The 23,834-nt window shown below is 44.9% G+C and overlaps 1 long non-coding RNA gene across 1 annotated transcript; it reads left to right on the top strand.

The window, feature by feature from the left end:
- The first annotated feature begins 244 nt into the window (after positions 1-244).
- Positions 245-22,444, top strand: LOC144323782 (uncharacterized). Its single transcript, XR_013389135.1, has 6 exons — positions 245-3,658; positions 13,857-14,038; positions 14,344-14,465; positions 19,169-19,296; positions 20,710-20,778; positions 21,220-22,444. It is a non-coding gene; the product is annotated as an uncharacterized LOC144323782 (long non-coding RNA).
- The last annotated feature ends 1,390 nt before the right edge of the window (positions 22,445-23,834 follow it).

The following is a 23,834-nucleotide window of genomic DNA, read 5'->3' as shown; positions in this document are numbered from 1 at the left end:
TGAAAACTTTCAGGTCTCCCAATGAAGGTTTCCTTTGCTTGCTTATATATTTACTTATTTAAACTGTGTTAACATTCACCTAATACAAAACTTACCTTCTAAGCCATTTTTAAGTATACAGTTCAGTGGTGTTAATATATTCACATTTTTGTCCAACAGGTGATAAGGACCTTTTCATCTTGCAAAACTGAAACTCTATCTCTCTGCCCCATCAAGGCCTGGCTCTTTATGAACCTCAGATACTGTGAGGACCAGGGATGGAGGAGTAGGGTACAGCTACTAGGAGGAAGGAAGGGATTCAAGTGGTGCTAAAAAAAAAAAAAAAGTGAATTTACATTCTTTGTGTGTGTGTGTGTGTGTGTGTGTGTGTGAATTTACATTCTAGTCAGTCTATTACATCAATTATTCTCTATGCAAAGCAAATTAATCTCATCCCACTGATTAATATATCAACTGTTTTTTAAGAACTTTCCTTATTTTCCTTCCAGGCCAACGTTGTTGGTTTTTAAAAATCGAATTTCATATATGGGGGAAAGATCCACAGTGTGATCTGTGCTAGACAGCTTTGATTTTTTTAAAGCTTAAATCCTATATTTAAAAGGCCTTCTAAGAAATGTTAAAAAAAATATGAAATCTTGGTGCCTGATAAAGTCGAGTATTTTTAACTACATAGGAGAGAATGGTGTCAGGGGATGTGTGTGTGTTTATCCATGCACGTTTGTGAAGCAGGGGTGGGAGGCATATTCCTTTATTAGTAGGATCACTCCGGAGGTCAGAGTCTGGATGGCAGGTGTAACATGCAGTCTCTTCCCTCCAGAGTTCTATCTTAATTTTGGGACTTTGTGAAGGCAGTAGAGGGACCAATTGAGGATGATGCCACTCCATAATCCTGTACAGATCCTAACAGCCCCTTCTCCATATCCTTTTTAAGTAGACTCTGACAACAACATGTCTGAATTTTACCTCCATCTCTGCCGTTTACCACCTGTATTAGTTACAATGCCGTGTGATAAGTAACCCTTAGGCTTGGCAGCTAAAAAAATTCATTTATTTTATGGCAACTTCTGGGGGTCAGGAATGCCAGCTAAAAAATATTCATTTATTTTATCGCAACTTCTGGGGGTCAGGAATGCCAACACAGTGTAGATGGGTCCTCTACAATGAAGAGTCAGCGTGGGTTGTGGTCTAATCTGGAGGCTCAGCTGGAGAGAATCCACTTCTGCAGTTGGCAGGCCTCAAGTCCTTCACAGCCACTGTCTAGAGACATCAGTCCCTAGCCATGTGGGGTTCCCAGTGGGCAGCTCACAGCCAGTAGTTGGCTTTCTCAGTATGAGTGAAAAAGATAGGAAGAACAAGAGAGGGCTAGTAGGGTAGAAGCCAGAGTCTTTTTGTAACCCAGTCTTGGAAGTGACATCCTATCACTTTTCCATATTTCATTTGTTAGAAGTGTGTTATTAGATCCAGCTTGTCAGCAGGAGGCATGAACAGCAGAAGGCTGGGGTCACTAGGAGCTGTCTCAGAGGCTCATGGGGTCAGTGGGCAGGTACTCTCTTCTCTCCATCACTAACATCTTTCGGATCAGCATTCTCTTGCATCAAATGATTAAAATAATGACTCTTACTTAGAAGGCTGTTGTGTGGATTCAAAAAGGTAGTAAGACACTTCGAGCTATACCTGGCATGTGATTAGGGCCCAATGAGGTTTTAACAGAATCTCCATTTGTAAAAGCAGAAGCCAATATCCCCTGAATTTAAGGGACTCCTCCAAAGTCCTACAACTCAGAAAGGATGGGGCTGCTGGGATATGAACCCAGGGCTGACTACTGGTTTACCCTGATCACAATGGAGGCTTTGATGTGGTTCCATTTCCAGATGTGTAACAGGTATTCAGTGATGTCTTCCTCCTTGACAATTGCCCATCAATGACTTCTGTGTTGATAAACCCATTGGCCGACTCTCACTGTTCGTTTAGTTTGGTTTTATTAGTATCATTTGATGCAATTGATCATCCTCTATGTAGGGAAATGCTGGGGATCTTTTCCTAAATTGGCGTTCCTACTATTTTCTCTCATCTGTTTGCCCTGTAACTATTGCAGTGCCTTTGTATCAGTTCTGGACTTTTTCCCTTTCTTCTCTGTACTCCTTCTTGCTATTATCAGCCGGTCTCACGGCTTTAAATATCTTTATAGAAGTGACTTCCAAGTTTGTATTTCTTGTCCGTTTCTGTCTCCTGATTTTTAGACTTACTTATCCAACTGTGCACTTGCAACTCTGTGTAGGTGACCTCTGCTTGTCTAACACATGTCTAAATCTTGTCATGTTCTAAATGAACTCTTGATCTTCCTTCTAGAAGCTTTCTGTGAATTCCAAGTTCAGATCCTTTTTTTCCTTCACAGCTCTTGGCACCTTCTCATGTTTTATGAATTTTACTTATTTCCCCTTATTTTTGTATTTTGTTTGGTTTTGCTACTGTCTGTGTCTGTCTTGTAGAATATAAGCTCCATGAGGGCAGGCATTTTTTTTCCTGCCTTGAACAATATTGAATCTTATTAAAGTAACTGAATATGGATGAACATATAACATAAGTCAATAAATATTTGTTAAGTGATGGAAATAAATTGAAAGGATGAGCTATAACGTTAGGAAAGTGGGATGGAGAAAGAAATGGATTCTTGTTCTAACTTTTGGCACATAATTGGGACCAGAAACTCCATGTCTCGTTTGTCACTCCACTTTCAAACAGTAACTCTGAACAGTATATGCTAATAGGCCAATGCAGACACGACAGTAGGCAGATGAGGAATAGAGTGTAGGGTGCATTTGTAGGGGAGTAACTCTGAGATCCAGGGTGGCGGAAAGAGCAACAAGGGAAAGGTAAGTCACACTGATAACTTCCATGAACAGTGGGGTGGGGAGGAAGTTGGGATTGGAGCAAGAAGTTATAAGAAAATGAGAAACAGATTGGTTTTTATTGATTTGAGAACTAGAATTATTGAATAAATGCACAGAACAACATGAAAAACAGGCTGCTTGGTATTGCTACTTTAAAAAGAAGAGTAAATTACTTCATTCAAAAAAAATGCTTTAAATATTGAAAAAAAATTCCAGCAAATTGAATAGAGCTTTTTTTCTTATTATTGTGAAAGGTCACAGCAGTTCTAATTCCAATGTCCAATTACCAGGCACCATCAGCAAGCAAAGTAGAATCAACTCAATTTCAATCTCAGGCATTTGCCTCACCTTTAACTAGCTTTGGTATGACTCACTGCAATTTTCTCATCAAAAAGCTAATTTTAGGAGCAAAATGTCAAGAAAAGATGAGAAAGAAGAGCCTGGTTTTGTGGAGGCTGGAAGGATTTTGAATTTGGGCTGCACTTGTAAGCTACCTGTCAAATCAGTCACCCACAGAAGCCTCTCTGATGTTTCTGCTGTGCTCTGAGGGAAAATAAAACCAGACAGAGGGACAAACATGTCTGTCCCAAACCCTAATCTCAAATGTAGAATGACATTCTGTTCCAGCTGGCTCCTAACTTGTGACTTGACCTGATGAAAAAAAAATTTTTTTTCAATTTTCACTATTAGGAGCAGACATGACATAATGAACATGTTGTATGTTAGCTCCTTAACCGGCTGCAACTGTCCTGTAAGAAATACTCTTGGTAAGTGAAACCTATGTAAAGGGGGAAAAACAGATTTTCATCCTCTAGGCTGGTATTTTGGCTTTTCACTACAAAAGAAGAACCATTTGTTTATTTCTCTGAGTGATTATAATGAAACCATCAGCAAATTCTGTGACTAGTCCCCTCCAGCTCTGCATACAGGGGATCTCCCAAAGGCAATCCGTGTAAGCATTCTGGTGTCTCAGTGACATTCACACCCCGAACACACTCTGTGGGTGTGATCTCAGTCCCTCCTGCTGCAATTCTGGAAAGGCTCATCTTGTTGAACCAACTCAGAAATTACAGAAGAGTTATCCAATTACCTTGTGTAGTCTTGAAAAGTCAGGCTCCTAACGTTGGAAGCCACAGGCCTCAGTCTCTTGGTCTTCAGATCTTTAACCATGTTTGCTCTCATGTTTGATCCTATGTTTACAGGCTGCCCTTGCCTGTGTGGAAAGATATGAGCTGGTATCACAGTTATTTATTTTGCTATACTATTGCAAGAAATTATTTTTTTTACTATTAGTCTATGGATGTACCAAAGGATGGCAATGAAATAAAATCCAAAAGTTTGATATTTCCCCTCCGCCAGTGTACAAACTTTATGGACTGTACAAAAGAGCAACAAATCCAGAGGTATGGAAAAGGCGACTCCTCTACCCTAAGTGAGGGCTCTGCAAGCAGGCCAGTCTGGCCAGGACACTTGACGGTGGCCACTGTGGGCCCAGCACCCTCTGAAGAATGAGCCCCCAGGCAGGAGGGCTCCTTATGACATGAGAGAGGGAGGAAAATCCTAGAAGAAGCATGGGCTGTGTTTCACTTCAGGTGGGTTAGCTGCTGTCTACCTGCATACCTTCACAGCTCAGGGTAGGGGTACCAGGGACCTGGGCTAAAGCTATACCCCTCAGATACCTCACCCAGGTATCTGCCTCATGCCTTCTGTAGCCCCTAACAGTGAGTTAGCCAGGTTGGACCACCAGGCCCTTTCAGTCAGTGACCCTGCCTGACCCAAAGTGAGTAGCTCCCCCAACACTGTATTTTAGCCATTGTGGGGGCTGCAGGCCCTCAGAACCCGCTGGGATCACTGTGGCTGGTCCTGGCCACATCAGAACAAAACCAAACCAGCACAAAATCAAACCCGAAACTTTTCTAGGTCTCAGAAATCAACCCCAAATGGTGGACATTGATGTTTCCAACCGAGCATGGTTTGTCTCCTGAACTCAATTGTCCACCAAGGCAAACAGCCCCTGCACCCACAGTCATGGTGTTCCAGTCAGTGCAACAGTCCACCTGCCAGGACCCCATCCTGGCCTTAAACCCACACGGCCTCACTGGGGGATGCAGGGGGGCGGTGGCGGTAGTGGTGTCTGCTCAGTGGCAGGCCTAACCCTGCAGCCTGCTCGGCCACCGGGCACAGACTGCCTGTCCCTGGTCATGAGCTCCACACCCCCATGGCCCTGGAGGCCCCAACCCATCCAGGGCGCATTCCCCACTAACAGGGGTCCCAGTCAGTTACCCCGCAGCCAGGCCAGCTGGTGGGGTGGCCCGGCCCGTGGAGGCCGCACAGCAACCGGCAGTGGTGGGTGCAACCCCATGGGGCCCCGGAGGGCTGTGGGGGCCTGCTCAGCCCGCCACCGAGCGCCAGGGAAGCCACCAGGGGCAGCGCCGGGCGGGGCTCGGGGCCTGAGGCTCCTGGTGCCCCGCAGACCACCTGGCCGGGGTGCTGGGCTGGCTGGGCTACACTCGCAGCCCCGCGTCCGGAGCCCCGCACCCGCAGAAGCAGCCCTGCGCCCGCAGCCCCACACCCGAGCCCCGCACCCGAGCCCCGCACCTGGAGCCCCGAACCCGAGCCCTGCACCTGCACCCGGAGCCCTGTGCCCGCAGCCCCGCACCCGGAGCCCCACACCCGAGCTCCGCACCTGGAGCCCCGCACCTGCAGCCCCGCACCCGCACCCAGAGCCCCGCACCCGAGCCCTGCACCTGCAGTCCTGCACCCAGAGCCCCGCACCCCAGCCCCGCGCGGAGGCCCCGAGGAGGCCCCGAGGAGGCCCCGGCCCGGATTCATCCCCGGCTGCGCGCGGCACCCACCAGGACCCCGGGGCTCAGGCGCTGTGGCCCGGCCCGGCCCTGCCTCCCGTCCCGCAGGGTGCGAGGCCTCGGCGTGGCGCCCGGGGCTGGGGTCGGGACCTGGCCGAGTCCCCGCCGGCCGCGCCTGCACTACCTCGAGCTCCGCGTCTCGCGCTCGGGCCGCCCCGCCGAGACCAGGCCCCGCGTGGGTGTCCGTGCGCGGCCCCCCCCCCCCCCCCCCGTGAGTTCTAGAGACTTCTCTGGCCGAGTCCTCCCGCCACGAAGGCCGCCCCAGCCCGGGGATCCCCCTTCTTGGGCCCAGGTGGCCGGTCCAAGTTGAAGGTCATGAACTTTCTTTTTTGCTCCTTTGAGGACAACAGAAGCAGCCCCGTCCCGGACACCTGCTGTTATTCTGGAGGACGTTCGCCCCTGCAAAAAAGCTAACACGCAAAGAATATAGCTTTTTACCAAGACATCAAATTTATAACCTCTCTCTCTCTCTCTTTTTTAACTTTGCCAGCTTCCTATTGTGATTGATCATTTTCTTTCTTTATTAAAGATATTTTAATTATTTATTCACGAGAGACACAGGCAGAGGGAGAAGCAGGCCCCCCCATCGGGAGCCTGAGCGCGACGTGATCCTAGAACCCGGGGATCACCGCCTGGGCCACAGGCAGAGGCTCAACCACTGAGCCACGCAGGTGCCCATTTTCTTAAAGGGTTTGGGCGGTTTCATTTTGGAATGAAAGTTACATTGCCCAGTGTTTTCCCGATTTCATCATAACATTCTGTTTCTGATGTGGCTTATGGCTGAGATACAAATGCCATGGTCCTGTTTCAAGGAGTTCTGGGTAAAGGAGTTCAGGATGAAGTGTCCAGAACAGATCTATCCCTGGTGGAAGAAAGTCTGTAAGAATATCAAGTGATTTAGTTAGTTTCTCTCCCTGAATTCATTTGTTTTTCATAAATGCAAGGACAATTTGAATTAGAAATAAAGTAAAAAATGAGGAATATACGAGATGAATTAAAGATCAAAGAATTGGGGAAGTATTTGACAGAATTTAAGAGCTCAAGTGTGGATTTGCTCAGTGTGAAGGACTCACAGACATTGGCTGAAATTCTGCTTTGGTCGTACTTTTAGTTCTTTGTGAAGCAGAAGTCACAAAATCGCATCCGGTAGTCCTTCCTGCCCGCCCCCCCGGAATTAGATGTTTTCATAGATAAGTATCCTCCGGTAAACTAAGACCTGGGAGCTTTACTTACTGTCACCAGGTTAGTGAGTGACCATTTAGGGTGACCCCAGGCATGTGGCTACATGGCGTCCTTGCCGTCGGAACATCGACCTCTCCCTGCAGCTGACTGTAGTCATTATTTTATGTGTCTACCTGACTGGGCTATGGGATGCTCAGATAGCAGGTAAAGCACTGTTCCTGGGTGATGTTGTGAGAGATTAGCATTTGAATTAGTTGCCTGAGTAACGCAGGTGGGCATGGTTCAGGGGTTCAATCCTCATACAGAAGGTGGATCAAGGGGGAGATTCAGGCTCTTGACCTGAGCTGGGACATCCATCTTCCCCTGGACATCATCCTTCTTGCTTCTCAGGCCTTAGGACTAAGGCTAAATCACACCACTGCTTTCTTAGGTCTTCAGCTTGCAGAAAGCAGCTTGCAGAAAGACTTCTCAGCTTCCTTTCCCCCATGACTAATTTCTCTAACTCTATTTTTATTTTTTTTAAGATTTTATTTATTTATTCATGAGAGATACAGAGAGAAAGAAAGAGAGGCAGAGACAGAGGCAGAGGCAGAGGGAGAAGCAGACTCCATGCAAAGAGCCCAATGTGGGACTCGATCCAGGGACCTCGGGATCATGACCTGAGCTGATGCTCAACCACTGAGCCACCAGGCGTCCCTCTCTAACTCTACTTTTTATATATATCTGTGTAGATCGATTGGTTCTGTTTCTCGGGAGAACCCTAACACATGGGCAGTCTTCTGCTCGTGACAGAGGTGCTCTTGTCATCATTCTTCATGCTAATTAGGGCTCTCACATTGCCTCTTCTTTTAAAACACAGCAACTGGGAGGCCCAACAGCATTTCCAGGGCGATTGGGTGAATGAGCTTATGAGACCAAGCTGGCAAGAAAAGGCCAGCCATAGCCGTGAGTTGTGGCTAGATAGGCAAAAGGGGGAGGACAGTTTTAAAAATTGAGAATACAGAAACTCGATGCTACAATTGATAGTTTTGCCCATACATAGGTCTTGCACTATTGATCTATGTGACAAGTCATGTTTAAAGTGTCCAAATTTCTCATGATGGAAAAAGCTAGAGATAATTATTTTGTTGTTGTTGTCCTCAGGAAAGTTAAAAATGTGATTGAATGAGGCAGATTAATTTCATTTTTTTTCAATCTGCTCTTAATTGAAAATGACAGCTCCTTGCTATGGTGTGAGATATCCATTTAATAAATTGAAGGATTAGGGCAGCTTGTTTTTAGTATATTGTTCCTAGTTAACAAATTGGGAGATCCTGAGCATATTAACACGTGAACTTTATCCTGATGAATTTTCAGATAGTTGCCAAATGGTACTGAGAACGTATAAAGGAATAACGAATTCTCAGCTTGTTGTTTTGGGAAATTTTGTTTAAATGAATAGACACAGCTCAGGATGTCTATTATTAGCATACAAACACTGCCAGATTCTTCTCTGAAAATGCCATCATTTGTAAAAGTTTAATGTTTTGATATGAAAATTCCACATTAAGTCTTCATCAGCATTAATAAATCACCAGGTATATGCATACTGGGGAAAGTATTGAAGAAATGCAGCAAATCAGAGTTCCAAGAGTTTGCTTCTTTTCATCCTTCTGGAAAACTCTTATGAAAAATATATTCAATGTAAAATGTTGCACACCGTGTGGTGCTTTTCAGTAACCCAGTATTTGTATCCTGTTACTTCATGTAATCCTTATGACAACACTGTATGTTTGGGAGGAAGAGAGTTTATAACATTTTACAGGTGAGGAAATGCAGATACACCAGCTTAAGTAGCTGGATCCATAGCACATGGGCAGGAGGTGAAAATTCAGGATTTGCATCCGGGTTTTTACAGACCCTGGGTGAGCGTCCTCTCTGTAACAGTAGGGGTCATGCTTTTCCACTTTTAATTATAAACTACTTACTTATTTATTTACTTACTTATTTATATAAAATATTCATAGTGTTGGGATGCCCATCGCTGCTGGGGATGTATGTTGCTGCTTATGTTATGACCATGACCCTGTGAAATGATGAACAGGAGATCCCGTGCACTGTTCTCTTGTCCCTCTGTCTCTGCTCAGGCTGTAGTAAATCATTGCGGGTTAGTAGCGATGCTCATCTTACCTTGGATGGTTTCTCAGTATTGAGTCTATGAAGAAAGGGAAATGGTAAAAACAATGGTACAGGCTGGTAAAGTTTCATTTCAGCGATGAGGCTCCTGCAAAAATGAGAACGTTGCACTGTTTTCTTTTTCTTTCTCTCTTTTTAAGATTTTATTTGTTTAAGAGAGAGAGGGAGCACAAGTGGGCAGAGGGAGAGGGAGAAGCGATGGCAGACGCTTCACTGAGCCACCCAGGTGGCTCCTGCACGTTGCTTTCTGGTGCTCCCATTCCCCAGGAATGAGCACTTTTGTGTGCATTCAGTCTTCATGGAGATGATTCTTTCCCTTTGAAAACAGCCCAGGTCTGTTATTTGAGCACTGGATTTGGGGACTGGCCTTCAGTTCTTTTGCTAGAAGCGTGGAGGCTCCTTTGGATCTGGCCAAGCCTCACACCAGGCAAGGGTAATTTGCCTTCCAATCACACCATAAACTCCAATAAGATCAGCCAAAGGAACAACGATCTCCCAAGGCACTAAAATTGTTACTTGGCTTGATGTACAGTCTGGGTCTTTGACGTTCTGCTCTGGTGATAATTTCTTTAGCTAATGAAGTTAGAGGTGTTAGCAGCATGCACGCACTTCTGTGACTTGGCCCCGTGACAGGACCAGGACTGGGACCCCGAAGAATGTCAGCATAAAAGATGGACCAGGGATCCCTGGGTGGTGCAGCGGTTTGGCGCCTGCCTTTGGCCCAGGGCGTGATCCTGGAGACCCGGGATCGAGTCCCACGTCGGGCTCCCGGGGCCTGGAGCCTGCTTCTCCCTCTGCCTGTGTCTCTGCCTCTCTCTCTCTCTCTGTGTATCTTGTGAATAAATAAATAAAACCTTTATAAAAAAAAATAAAAAAGAGGGATCCCTGGGTGGCGCAGCGGTTTGGCGCCTGCCTTTGGCCCAGGGCGCGATCCTGGAGACCCGGGATCGAATCCCACGTCGGGCTCCCGGGGCATGGAGCCTGCTTCTCCCTCTGCCTGTGTCTCTGCCTCTCTCTCTCTCTCTCTGTGTGACTATCATGAATAAATTAAAAAAAAATTAAAGATGGACCAGTGCACTTGCCTGTGCTAGAGGGCGAAGTGCCGAGCGGCAGGAGGCTGTGCTTGTCTCTTAGTCTCTGATATGGCTCCTGTGGGGGAGGAAGCGCTTTCCCTCTCCCCTTCTAGGTTTGCTAGCTGGGTCTGTGAAATAAACTAAGGAAGGCAAATTAACACGAGAAAGGGTATAAAGATTTATTAATTTTTAATATTAAATACATGGGAAGTCACAGGAGAAAAAGTGGATACCCAAAAAAAGCATTGAGACTCGAGAGCTTATATGCCCTCTAATGAGGGAAGGGAGGGGGATGTAGTTAACTTAGGGGAAAGAAAATGATTTTTAGGGAAGGTGAATGGGCTCATCCTGCTGGGGAGGGGGGTTTTGATAACTGGGTTCCTTTGGGGAAATCTGTCTTTAGGCAGAGAAAGAGTCCCCAGAACATCTATGCTGCCCTCCATCCACTGTTCCTCGGGTGCCTGCAGCTCCAAGGAATCGCTGTCCCAGAGTGGGGTGTTGTAAGGAGGCGCGTCCTAAGCTCCTTCATTCACGTGAGAAATTAGCACACTCTTTGCCTGGGTTGGCCTCCCTCCACGCCGGCGGGGAGAGTCCAGTCTCAGGCCCAGGGCCCTGTGGCGGGAGGGGAGGAGGCTGGGACTGCAGGGGGTGAGAGCTGGGCAGGGGCAGCAGCGGTGGGGACAGCTCTGCCTCATCGTCTCGCCCTATCGTCCCCCGCAGCCCGTGGCCTCCAGACCCCCTTCCCTCAACGGCTGGGTGACCTGCTGTTAGCCGCAGGCTGCCGGGCTGCCCAGGTCTGTGTTCAGCTCTTCGCTCTCCGAAGGGGTGGCCAAGGGAAAACGGTAAAGTTCCTCTTTGCTTCTTTGAGCAAATCCAGAGGGATCTGTGTGGAAGTGACCCATGGGACGAACTCCCAGGGCAGGGGAAGGGGGCCGGATCCGGTGGTGGCAAGAGCAGAGTTATGAGGGCAGGCTGCATGGGGGTGGCAGGTGCTGCGTGTGTGGACTGTATTTCGTAGTGAGGGTAAGAGGCACTATTGGCAAGTTGATTCGTAATATATTTTTAGGAACTGATACCGCACCAACATGTAGGATTAATGACTAAAATCAGTGTTATGACATATTAGAACATATTTTAAAAGAAGTTGTTATGGTCCCATTTCTTGATACTACTTTTTAGTGGTGGTCATATTTTCCATAAAAAGAAACTTCTGTCTTTTCTTTTCTTTTCTTTCTTTTCTTTTTTCTTTTCTTTTCTTTTCTTTTCTTTTCTTTTCTTTCTTTTCTTTCTTTTCTTTTCTTTTTTCTCTTTTCTTTCTTTTTTTTCTTTTCTTTCTTTCTTTCTTTCTTTCTTTCTTTCTTTCTTTCCTTCTCTCTCTTTTTTAAAAAATATTTTATTTATTTATTTGAGAGAGTGAGGGAGAGCACAAGCAGCAGGGAGAAGCAGAGGGAGAGGGAGAAGCAGACTCCCCCCTAAGCAGGGAGCCTGACTAGGATTCCATCCCAGGACCTTGGGATCATGACCAGAGCCTAAGGAAGATGCTTAACCAACTGAATATCCCTATTTTTGTGATTATAAAAGGAGTATATGCTTTTTATCAAGTACTTGAAAAATACAAATAAGTATAACACAGAAAACAACAATCACCCATAATTCCACAGAAAGGAGGTAACCATCATTAATACTTTGGAAATACTGTCTTTTGTTGTTTTTGAAACACACATTCATATGCGATATAATATTTGTGATGTGCCACATAGAGAGATTTTAGATTTTGTTTTTCATTAAGCAACTTCATTGAGATATAACTTGTATACCATAATCACCCTTTGCAAATATACAATTAAATTATTTTTAGTCAATGTAAATCTTATGCAACTTCTATTGTGAACTGTTTAAATCTTTTGCCCATTTGAAAAGTTGAATTGGGGATGCCTGGGTGGCTCAGTGGTTGAACATCTGTCTTTGGCTCAGGTCATGATCCTGGGGTCCTGGGATCGAGTCCCACATCGGGCTCCCCACGGGGAGCCTGCTTCTCCCTCTGCCTGTGTCTCTGCCTCTCTCTCTCTCTCTCATGAATAAATAAATAAAATCTTAAAAGAAAATAAAAAAAAGTTGAATTGTCTTCTTACTATTGAATTATGAGTTCTTTACCTGTTTTAGATGCAGTTCCTTTGTCAGGCATATGATTTGCAAGTTTGTGGCTTGCCTTTCATTTTCTTAGCACTATCGATTCAAGTGCAAGAGTTTTTAATTTTGATAAAGCACAGTTTCTTAATTTTTTTCCTTTATGATCATGCTTTTGGTGTTGTAGTTGAAAACTTTTTGCTCAGCCCAGGATCACTACAATTTTTCCTTATGTTTCCTTGTAGAGGTTTTATAGTTTTCTCCCTCACAATTATATGTATCCATTTTGAATTTTTATGAATGATGTATGATAAAGGTTTCAGGGATTGTTTTGTTTTGTTTGTTCATTTGCATGTGGATATTCAGTTGTCCCAGCACCAGCTGACCACTAATGTAAAATTTTATTTTTGGATTCTTGGTTCTCTTCCACTGATCCGTGGGCCTGTCCTTATGCTGGTACCACTTGTTTTGTTTACAATGACTTTATAAAATCATTGTGAAATTAGGTAGCATAAATCTTCCAGCTGTGTTCTTCTTTTTCAGAATTGCTTTGGCTGTTTTATTAGGTCCTTTGCATTATAAAAACATACATTTTAGGATCAGCTTGTGAATTTCTACGAAAAAGCATGCTTTGATTTAGATAGGGGTTTCACTAAATTTACTTTTTATTTTATCAGATCACTTCCCATGCTTTTATAATTCTGATGCTTTTAGCCAAAAATAGTTTTGGAAGGATTTCTGGTGGAAAGAAGGGAGTTGGGCTAGATTACTTTTCCGTTTTCCTTTTCATCTTGGAATTTACTAAATGTCTGCCCTACACTACACGTATATGCAGAGGGCTTTACTGTTGTGAAATCGGGGCCTATGAATCGGTCAGTTGCCAGAATCTGACTGAATTCTCCGTGGTGGGTCCTGGGGTCACAGGGGGAGGATGAGTAGCTGGGCAGTCCTGGAGCTGGCGGTCACATCGAGAGGCCAGTCAGTGCTGGGGCAGTCACTCCTTGCGCCTCCAAGAGTGAAGGCTGCCAAAGATAACTCAAGATGACATGCGTGTGCCACATTACGTGGCGGGCTGGCCAGGCAGCAGTTGCCGTCAGGAAGGCACCTGCCAGACTCCAGGTGTGAAAGAGCATCCCTGCCACTTCTGACAACAAGGTCTGTGGGTGGCAGTGCCCAGCCAGGTGCCCATGGGATGCTGTGCACACAGCTTAGGAATCGACTTTCCAGCGTCTTGTGGATCAAATGGTACACGGTGGGGTTTACAGCCCTCACTGCTGATGTTATAAGGTTAGAGGCAGTGACCTTGGGAGAGTTTACACTCAATTTAATTTTTATTGTTTCATGAAATGGGAATTGTTTTCTGCCAGTCAATAAAGCAGCGGGCATCCTGCTGTATAATGGATGTGGATAGGCTATTACTGTTTGTTATAGCTGTTTAACTGCAGGGCAGTCTTATTAGTGGGGATTTCGGAACTACAGGACTTTTGCCAGCCTCAGGGCTAATTCTTTATCCATGTCAGCATTAATGCTGTTACATATAACAGGTTATGGCCACTTCAGAAGGAGAGGAAAGTTCAAAGTCTCTGAAGTTTAAAAGGTACCAGAAAAGGGAAGAAGCTTGGAGAATCAGGGATCTGAGCAATCAGCAAGTTCAAGGGAGACATGTCTGAAATGTAAGCCAAGCAATCAAGTGTTCTGGGAAATGATGATGCAGCCAACCTAGCAGGTAAAAGAAGCATTATTGAGGAAATCAGCTAAATCACATAGGAGAAACTCAATGCTTAAGACGAAAATCACCATTAGTTTAGGGATGGAAAATGGTCATTTTCCCTCCATGTTATGAAAAAAAAAAAAACACCCCACCAAACTATCTCAAATATTGCCAGGTCCCAATTACCCATCTAGACTGAGAAGAAGTCCTACTGAAGCTTATATGAAAGAGCAGATTATAAAAGGGAGCATCACTTGGCTTTGGGGGGCTGTAAAGCTTCCCCATTATACAGTGTGGTATAATCTGATTTTGCATTCTAGATCATGGGCCTCTCGCCACAGAGATGTTGGCCTCAGAAGCAATGGGGAGAAGGTGAGAGTTCCAGGCCATGTTGAATACGGGAAACAGAACACTCAGAGAACTGCTTTGACAGAAGTGACGTGTGGGTAAAGCCTGGTAATGGGAATGGACTGGAGGGGTGTATGTGTGTGTGTGTGTGTGTGTGTGTGTGTGTGTATGTGAGAGAGAGAGAGAGAGAGAGAGAGAGAGAGAGAGAGAGAGGTATCTCCAGTTATTCTTTGTATATTTAAGTTGGGTCATGATAGTTGCTACAATGGATATTTTCATTTTTATAATGCTTTATAGTTTAAAAAACATGCTAACATATAACATCTGCAACTAGTTTGGGTGGGCCAGACTGATGACTTCTTGATGGGACCACAGGAAGACCTAGGTGAGTAGGTCACACCCGTGGTCAAGTCCCACCCCTTTCTCACGCAACCAGCTCCCTCCCTGCACCCTCAATCCCTCTTGCCTTGTTCCATCTTTCCTTCCTCTGTAGCGCTCACCTTCTAGTATGCTACTTAATTTACTTATTTATTATGTTTGTTGTCTGTCTCTCCCCTACTACATGGGGAGGGCAAAAGTCTTCCTTTGTTTTATTCACTGATGTGTCTGAAGCAGTGTCTGGTACGTGGCCGTCAATTCATCATTGGTTGACTAAAAAAGCCAAATGGGAAAGGAAAGAAAGATTCTTAGCCAGAAAGGGAGGAAAAAAGAGCTCTCACGTCTTACTACTGAAGCAAGATGGTGGCACAGAGGGCAAGTGTTCCGGTGGCCCCAGATCTCTGATAAACCTGGGTCCTTCCCCGCCTGGTCCAGAGAGGTGTTTCTCTGAGCAGTGAGTCTTCTAGTTCATGTGTTACATCACATGCTAGGAACAAGTCCTGAGCTACTCCATCATTTGGTGAGCAACCCTGAGTGTTTACTTTTTTAAGAGCATGCAGCCATGAGGAACCCAAAGAGCGGGATCCAAGCAGAAGTAATCCGTCCATTCCTTTAAAGTGAGTTGCTAAAACCCAGTCACAACATTGATTTTAAACATGGCATTTGTCCTTATTTTCAAACCACTGTGCTATAATGAAGGACAGTTGGCCAAGTCTATATTTAAAATCTGTGGGCTTTAACTAATCTAAGGAAAGGTCCCCAAAAGGGGCAAGTGCAAAGTAGTCCTCCATACCAAATGGGGGTGCTTCTAGCAAGCTCTAACCATACAAGTGTGTTGGTTAATAAAAGACTCCATTTACTGTGAGAATAAGCATCCAAGCCACATAAATGCTAACTGCTTTCACTAAGACATTGAACTTTCAGCTCAGTGTTTTCTCCAAAGACGTTTGAATCACAGGAGCAGCCAGTGTTCAAATCCCACTGAATATGCAAAGGAAAGGGATCTTGAAGAACAACAGATGATGATTTCCTCATTTTAGAGATTAGGACACAGACTTAGTTTATTAGCTGCAGTCCCCAGAGAAACAAAGCAACAGGATATTTATATATGTATATACAAAATACACCTATATTTATAATAATGAATTATTATTTATCATGATATAATATCATAATGTATTTATTATAATATATAATTTTATTCTAAGGAATTGTTAAGCTGGAGACTGAGGAGAATGGACAGGATAGTCCCAGGCTGAGTCTGAGTCCTAGGGCAGGAGATGACCAATGTTCCAGCTCAAAAACAGGCCAGGGAGAGTAAATTCTCCATCACTCAGCCTTTCTGTTCTGTGCAGGCCCTCAATGGACAGGATTAGCGCCGCCCCCCCACCCATGGGAAAAGGAGAGCAATCTGCTTTACTGAGTCTACAGATTCAAATGCTAATCTCATCCCAAAATACCCTTCCAGGCATATGCAGAAATAATGTTTAACTGGATACCTGGGTAACCCCATGGCCCAGGTGAGATGACACGCCAAATTAATCATCAGACTCAGGAAGGTGATTGTGCGCAGTCCGCAGTGAGCCTGGTCAGAGCCTTGAGGCCCCGGACACCAAATTTTCAGTTCCCTGTGCTTCCCCTCTGCACCCTCACACCCTCAGAGCAATGCGTGGAGAAGACGTACATCTCCTACATCTTATTATAATCCTCATGCATCTAATTAGTTCTAGCTTATGCACATTCAAATAATTAATTTCTAACAAATTTCTGCTGTGTCCTATAATTTTCCTCAAATGTGTAGAAAGAAGCTATATAATCTACATATTTAGAAGAATACTTTAACTACAAATTAGATTTTTCTCCCCGATAAAGGTAAATGGTTTATTACTGAAATTAAGATTTCTAATCAGTGCACTGTTAATCTGTGACTATGATGTAGAAGATGGTAGAGGTGTCATTGAAGGTCTCAAGTATCACTCAGTTTAGAAAGAAATAAGGAACTATTTCCTGGATTGAGATGGGGCAGAAAATAGGGTGTTTTCTGTTGCTTTCATCTTATCCCTTATTAGAAAAATCTTTGTTGGTTCTTTACACTAGCAGAATTATTTAACTCATGCATGTGTACATATCTATAATATAAATCACAAAGATATTAAAAGGCCATTTGAGTTTTTAGAATGTTCTAGAAATCGAAGAATTGGAGTATAGAATTATATCGAAGTAGGCAGGAGGGGCGCCTGGGTGGCACAGTCGGTTGAATGTGTGACTCGTGGTTTTGGCTCAGGTCATGATCTTAGGGTCATGGGACTGAGCTCCTCCATTAGGCTCTGTGCTCAGTGGGGGAGTCTGCTTGAGATTTTTCCTCTCCCTCTGCCCCTCCTCCAGCTCTCTCTCTCTCTCTCTCAAGTAAACAAATTTTTAAAAAAGTAGGAAAAAATAGGTGCAGCGTGTGCCCTGGGCTGGCCCCTGGTACTTTGGCTCACTGTGACAAATAGAGTTTATTCACCATTTTCTGAGGACGGCTCTATGCCAGCAGCTATAATGAAGGCATTAGGCCTGAGACCGGGGGATGTTAGGTGACTTGCCTGAGTCACACGAGCAGCAAGAGGCTGAGGCATGTCTCAGGTTTATCTGACGCCAGCTCTTTTGAGCCACCACCGTTTCAGCCATGCTCATGAAGGGTGATCATGCCACCTAGATTCTGGGAACCATTCAGGTTCTTGGCCCTACTTCCTTGACATTCTGGTCCAGCAGGATTGTAAAGAAGCCCAGCAATTGGTGTTTTTAATGGATACCCCAGGTGTTACTGAGGCAGGTGGACAGTGCACGCCCCTTTGAGGAACACTGCCCTGTCATATTGCCCCACATCTTGGGCTTCAGCGCCCCCAAGCTTCCAGGAGGAGGAGCTGGGTCCAGTAGTGCGGCTCACCCCTGTCTAGACTTCCATCGTCCTGAGCTTCATAAAGTAAGAAATACACCAGTGATTTCTGCCTTGGCGTTTGGAAAGCTGGGAAATGTTAGATCACACTCAGGGTTTGAACACCCACCATGATGGTTTGCTTCCTTGCTTTGTTCCTTGAGTCTCCTTTCTGGCAGTCAGGCCCAGGCCTCTTGGGGTGGTTACAAGGTCCTGTGATCCTCCTGTTTTGTAGCCCAACCTTCACCGTGAGAGCTTCTGGCTTCTCTGTTCCCCCAAATCCTGCCTAATTGTACTATGAGTATCCCAGGTCTTTCAAGCCCTCCTCCACACCCTAGTTGAGAAGAGTGAGTACTTATTCATCCTGCTTCTCTGCAACTTTGTACCTGCTGACTGGCATCTTCCCATTTCCCTCACCTCCCTGCCCCTGGTAATCACAGTTCCACTCTCTCCAACTATGAATTCAACTTTTGAAGATTCTCCATACAAGTGAGATCATGCAGCACTTGTCTTTCTGTGTCTGGCTTATTTCACTTAGCATCATGTCTTTAAAAAAAAAAAAAGATTTGGTGTATTTATTCATGAGAGAGAGAGAGAGAGAGAGAGAGAGAGAGAGGCAGAGACACAGGTAGAGGAAGAAGCAGGCTCCATGCAGGGAGCCCGATGTTGGACTTGATCCTGGGTCTCCAGGATCACGCCCTGGGCCGAAGGCAGACACTGAGACCGCTGAGGCACCCAGGTGTCCCAGCATCATGTCTTAAGGTTCATGCATGTTGTCACGAATGTCCAGCATGGGACCATAGGTAATGATACCGTATTGTGTGCTGGATGTTTGCTAAGAGAGTAGATTTCGAGCGCTATCCACATACACACACCCATCCACCTACCCACCCACCCACCCACACTCACTCAAAAATAGGTAACTATGTGAGGAGATGGGTATATTAATCCGCTTGCCTATCGTAATCATTTCCCCATGTGAATGTTTATCAAAACATCATGTTGTATTCCTTAGGTAAATACAATTTTTATTACAAAGTGCGATAAGATTAAAAAGAGAAGGGAAACTTGATTCTTTTCATGCTTCTTCTCTGGGCATCCCGGCTTGTCCCATAGCAGGGGTCCCGTGTCCAGAGGAGAGCTGCCCATGACCCCACCTCCCCGGTGTTGGCCCTAAGGAGACTTTTGACACTTTGCCGTCTCGCATCCGATGAATGCTAAGTGCGGGTGAGAATCTTGCTCTCCGCACCTTCCTCACAACTTCGGGGTCAGGACAGAGACCTCCAGGGTCTTTGGACTTCCCGCCAGCTGTGCAACCAGGTTGAATTCTTGCATCTCTTTGCTGTCTGGTCTCTTCCCCAGTCCACTTGTTTTCTTTCCTTCCCTGTCGCCTTTCTGCCACAGTCAAAGTCTCTTACAAATTTAATATTCAGACTCTTGACTTCAGTTAGGTCCCCCTGTACAACCCTAAATAATTACTCTTGCTTTTTCTCAATTGGTAGACATGGCAGCCGTTGCAAAGGGGTTTGTGTGTCGTCCAGGGACAGTAGTGTGCCAGAACCTGGCTCTTCCAAGCCATCAGGTGGCTGGTTACCAGTGACCACTCTCACTGTCCGTGCTTTGTTACTGGGTAAGCCTTAGTTTGCCAACTCTGAGTCCTAACTTCCAGCTCAAAGTCCTGCATCCCAAAGAAATTCTCCTTCCTGATTTTCAAATTTCAAAACACATCTTCCTTGTAATAATTTTAAAGGTGAAGAAGATCTGAAAATAAATGGAAGACCATTCTTTTTATCTCATTCCACACACCAGATGAGATCATTGTTAGAAGTTTGATGTTTATCCTTTTCCAAGCATCTCCCATGCACATTGAAATATGTCAGTTTATAGATATTTACAAACGTGAAATCCCATCAGTTTTCCTAATGCATGTATTTGACTTCATTTTGATTGAAATAGTCATCTTTAACTTTTATCAAAATGCCTCCATCAGAGCAAACGCTTAATAAGGGGCACTAGTTATTACCATTATTACACTTTTTACGTGAAGAGACTGTATTGCAGCACATGTAAAACTGCTAAAAATCAAAAGAGTTAAAAGCTAGTTAAGGGAGGTTCTTCAAACTAGTGGTTCTTAACCCTGGCCACATACTGAGATCACCTGGGAGCTCTAAAAACGCTTCATGCCTGCGTCTCACCTTCAATGATTCTGACTTAATTGATCTGACATGTGGCCAGGGGATTAGGAGTTTTAAACAGTTTCCAGGTGATTCTGTTGTACAGCCAAGACTGAGAACCTCCGTTCTAAACAAACATTAAGGATCATCAGTGTTAAAAAGCAAAATATAATTAGGAGCATCCCCTTGGAGAAGGACACCCATTCTTAATTAAAGACTTGAGAGTCACATGACTTCCATTCCTATGAGGTTTTCTTAGAACACAAACCAGCAACCAACCCAAAGGAAACACCCTGGTGCTCTGAGAGTTTTTCCAGAGGCATCATGTCAGTTGGCGATGGAGCAGGAACTCACCTGCAGCTCTGACACTAGTCCCTGCCTTTTCTGCTTCTCTGGCCATGTCAGGGTGGTGTGGGCCCTACCCCCTTTCCACGTGAGGGAGGGTGCTGAGCCTGGGCGGTGAGGAGCAGGGGGAGGCAGCGAGTGACTCAATCTGTTGTTAAGGTCAAATGGCGCACGGTGTGGTAGTAGATAAGGAAAAGGAAGAATTAGGATGGGGATGGGAGGAGGTTGCTGGGGTGGCTGTTCTGCCTCTCTAGGCACACAGTCACGAATGATGCCGATCCCAGATTCCAAGTTAAGGTCTTGCAGAGGCCATCTCTGCTCTAGCTGGCCCCATTACAGTGTGCACCACCTCCTCTCCCAAACCTGAGTGGCCTGAGCTGGTTGCCAGGCAGGCAGGCTCCCCTGGCATGACTCCCTGCAGGCTCCAGCAGTGGGGGTGGGTAGACAAAGGAGGGACCTCCAGGTTCCCTGGGTAGGGCAGCCCTTGGAGGGGCTCAGGTGGTTCAGTTCAGTTTTTTCCTCAGGTGCAGCTCAAAAGCAACTAAATACATTCAGCCAAAACTTGTAAAGACACTGAGTTGTACCCTCAGCAGGTAAGAGGCAGAACTTTCTGCGAATGATCAAGCACCTCGTTGTACATTTACTGCTGCTAATTGGGGGTTTGGACGGCAGGGGGCGGGGGACGCACTGCTTTCCGAATGCAGTGTGCACAAAATGCCGTTGATCTGACTTTGCTCCTGGACACTCTGTGGAAGCGCCAGCTTCCCTGAAAGCTCTCAAACTGGGAAGAAGCCTTTCATCATGAGCCACTCCCTAGTAGTTCAAAGGATGACTATGCTTTACAAGAGTCAGAATAAAGTAAAATGTTGGACATTGACAACCGTGATTTGGCGTGCATACCATGTGCATGGATAATTCATTTGTAAAATCTGTTTTACAGATTGAGACATTTTCTCCAGTTTTCCTTAAGAATTTTTATTGAAGTGTCGTCTAAATGATGTAAAATGAAACAGTGATTTGCCTTTTGTCTCCAGAGGGTTCTTGTGGAGGTGTCTGCATGTGCATTTCTGACTGAGAAGTCCCCTGAGACTCATGGAAGGTGTGCTGAACTTTGGTCTTTGGGAAATTGCACACCACCGACCGCTCTACATAGAAAAGGTTCTCTGAAGTAGTTTGTTATTGATGATAATTATAATATCATAAGCGTTGGTGACAGCGAAGCACTGGCCAGTCGGTGAGAGGTCCTGCCGATGAAAAGGAATCCACTCCCCGGTTGTAAGACTCAGATGGGGTTTGGCCAGACTCCAGGTGTGATTACAGGAGTCGATTCAGCTGGGGACCTGAATGAATGAGCCGGTCAAGCTTCCTGCAGTCGAGTCAAAGTAGGGAATTCCCACATGCTCAGATTCGATTATGGAGGGGAGGCCTCCGCCAGCGCTGGGCCCGTTAGTACACTTTTGAGACTCCTTACCGACCGCAAATGCCTGCTGGCAGTTACAGTTGACAAACCAAGTAGGAGTTTCCTGCTCTGGAGAGAGCAGAGGCTTCTGCTGAGACCCGTCATTGGCAGAAGCCACTGGCAGTTGGGACTCCCCAGCTCCTGCACGATGCCAGAGGTTATCTGGCAGCAACTTAACGACCGTCAGGGCTGGGAGCCACTCTGCAATCCAATTTTCTCTCTTTTTGGACTGATTCAGGGATCCTGGGAAGTGTGATCTTAAGATGGTAGGAGTCCTTTGGAAAATCTCTTTGGCATATGATGCACCGACAAGTAGAAGAGAGGATGATTGTTTCAGTGCTACTCACACTGCACTGATAAGGATTTGAAAATAAAGACAGGATTACTGCTCTCAGGATTAATACAGGATTAATCTAGTTCTTTCTTCAATATCAAAGACACAAATGTCCTGAAGGAGAAGTTGATGTTCTCTTAAAAAAAATACACCTACTAATTCTATAGAATTCTAAATCTCATAAGGAGATCATCTTTTGTGAGCAGGATGATTTAGGAGAAATTCATTCCCTGATCAGCTTATGTTCCAGAATCATGTAAAGGGTTTTTTTGTTTGTTTGTTTATTTATTTTTTTGTTTTCTCTATTGCCGTTCATGGCAATGAGGCAGCACTCATTTAAGGAGTGCTGGATTCTGGTTGATGAACTGAATCAGAGTTTGGGAAGTAAGTTTCATGTTTACAACTTAGAGGCACCAGTGAAATACCAGCTTGGAAGTGTTATTAACACTGGTTATTAACCTTTGGAGAAAGAGAGCACATCAACATTTTATTAAACCTATTTTCTTTAATGTGGCTTTCTTATTTACTAATCATCACTCATCTTGTGCGTTTCACCTCAGGCAGAAGTTTTGGGGCACTTTGTGTCCATTCTCATCTTTCTCTCCCAATATGCAATCACCATTGATATTTAAGATGTTAATCTCGAGAGAGAAAGAGGAAAGAATGCCATTGTCCATAAACTCTATTAGTTTCGAAACAAACCTCTGGATGAAAAAGGGGATATTATCACATCAGGGCCATTCTTGATGAAGATGCTACCTAGAAATATGTAGGACCCCAGAGCCTGACATGCAGGGTCGGTAATAACGGAAGGCAGTAAGGAAGACAATGCATATACATGGGAGCAAACCAAGGAAAGCACTTCTGAGTGGAGTCATATGGGGTCACTGACAATATAAATGAACATGTAGGATTTCAAACTCTGGAACCAGATAGATCTGGCTTCAAATTCTGGTGCTGAGGTGTGCTGGGTGTAAGACTTGGGTGAATTTTTAAAAATTAATTAATTAATTAATTAATTAATTAATTAATGAGAGACACACAGAGAGAGGCAGAGATGCAGAGAAGCAGGTTCCCTGTGGGGAGCCTGATGGGGGCCTTTGTCCCAGGAACCTGGGATCACAACCTGAGCCAAAGGCAGACACTCAACCACTGAGCCACCCAGGTCTCCCCACACTCATTTTAAAGCAAAAAAATTGTACCCTCCACCCCAAAAAATTCATTTTCCCTAAGAAACTGAAGCTTTTTTTTTTCTAAATGAGTGTGAATTGTGCACAAAGAGAACTTTGATCCTTATAACTGATAAAGGTTTTTTTTTTTTTTTTTTTTTTTTTAAGTTGACAGAAGCCGGACCTTCTTCTTCAACACAATATTTCCAATATTTCTTAGACTGGGGTCTGCATGTTCTACTAGAATTAAGACTCAGGTGAATTAATCCTACTTCACTAAGGGTCAGTTTCCTATTCCCTAAAATGGGGACAATGAAAATGCCCAGGTTATAGGGCGACTCTGAGGATTAACTTATAACGCTCCCGGCACATCGTGCATCCTCAGTACATGTATGCAATGGCTCTGGCTATTGTGGGGGGTCAAAGTGATGCATCAAATGAAGGGAGACCAGGTAGAAGGAGAACATCTATTTTTGGCCTCAGTACCTCCAAGACCGTTTTAAAGAGGATTCAGGAGGAACCTGTCCCGGAGATGCACCATGTGGTGCTACAGAGGAAATGTTTTATTGTCTAAGAACAACAAGGTGTAAGTTCTGGATTGAATCAGATTTGGTTGCTGGTAAATGCTACAACACATCCTACATCCTATACCTGCGCAATGCTCATGGAAATTTCTTTCTTGGGTTT

This window comes from Canis aureus, chromosome 1 (assembly GCF_053574225.1).
Source record: "Canis aureus isolate CA01 chromosome 1, VMU_Caureus_v.1.0, whole genome shotgun sequence".
NCBI classification, from domain to species: domain Eukaryota; kingdom Metazoa; phylum Chordata; class Mammalia; order Carnivora; family Canidae; genus Canis; species Canis aureus.
Note: the sequence above shows the minus strand (reverse complement) of the source record. Positions and strands in the feature narration are given on the sequence as shown.